The sequence below is a fragment of the Asparagus officinalis genome, chromosome 3, assembly GCF_001876935.1.
Source record: "Asparagus officinalis chromosome 3, Aspof.V1, whole genome shotgun sequence".
In the NCBI taxonomy this organism is placed as follows: Eukaryota; Viridiplantae; Streptophyta; class Magnoliopsida; order Asparagales; family Asparagaceae; genus Asparagus; species Asparagus officinalis.
Window position 1 is genome coordinate 62,947,101 of NC_033796.1, and position 1,022 is coordinate 62,948,122.

Consider the following 1,022-nt stretch of genomic DNA (forward strand, 5'->3'; position numbering starts at 1 on the left):
CGAAACGGCGCGAACCCCAAACCCCAAATCCCAACCCCGGTTGTCACTGATCCAAACAACCAACGTGACACCAAGGGAACCTCCTACAGTGAGGCTGAAGAGGAACCATGTTGAAGAAACTGGAGAGGTTTTGACTCATTGAACTGGTCGGCACCCAGGGCGGGGAGCGCGGCCTTGACGCCGCGGGTGCCGAGGGCTACGAGGTAGATGCCAAAGTAGAGGATGGTGGACTGAGTTGCTGCAGAGTGGCAATGTGGCATGATGTTGGAGAGAGACCTTTGCAGGGATCAGGTCTGAGGGAGTGGTTGTGTGCTGAATATCCCTAAAACAAAGGTTTATAAAATAATTGCTTAGGAGCTCGAACAACCAACCGACCTTAGCTCAGTTGGTAGAGCGGAGGACTGTAGTATGTGCAGATAAATCCTTAGGTCGCTGGTTCGAATCCGGCAGGTCGGATTTTATTTTTATATTAATTTCCATTATTTTGTATTTTGTTGAATATTTTTTTATACTTCATAATTAGGAAGAGGCAACTGGCAAGTACCAAGTATGGCATGAGCTGTGACATAAGTATACAAATAATCTTGACTTTCACTATCTTTCTCAATATTTTTTGATACTTTATAATTGGGAAGAGGCAACTGTGGCAAGTGTGACATGATCCGCGACAAAAGTATGCGAATATTCCTTCTATGGCTAGACTTCATAGAGTTTTTTTTTTCAACTCTATATGGGAGGATAATTTTTAATTCCTTTACCAAGATGTTACCCGTAGCTGTTAGAGCTAATTTATACTATGAATCAAATGATTATTTGCTTGCAGTACACAGATGACACCCTCAGTGTATTTTAAGAATAAGAGAGAACATTAGATAGTTTTGAAACTGGTCTTGTGTGCTTTTGAATTGGCTTCTGGCCTTCAGATTAGCTTCACTAAAAAAAAGTGTGCTAGTTGCCATGGAAGACAATTTACCTCTTCGATCGGCAATATTTGGCGGCCGTGATGAATTACACATGCGGCC

At 42.7% G+C, this 1,022-nt stretch overlaps 1 non-coding gene across 1 annotated transcript; it reads left to right on the forward strand.

Moving 5' to 3' along the window:
- TRNAY-GUA lies at window positions 371–456 on the forward strand. Its single transcript is given in 2 exon segments — window positions 371–407; window positions 421–456. It is a non-coding gene; the product is annotated as a tRNA-Tyr (tRNA).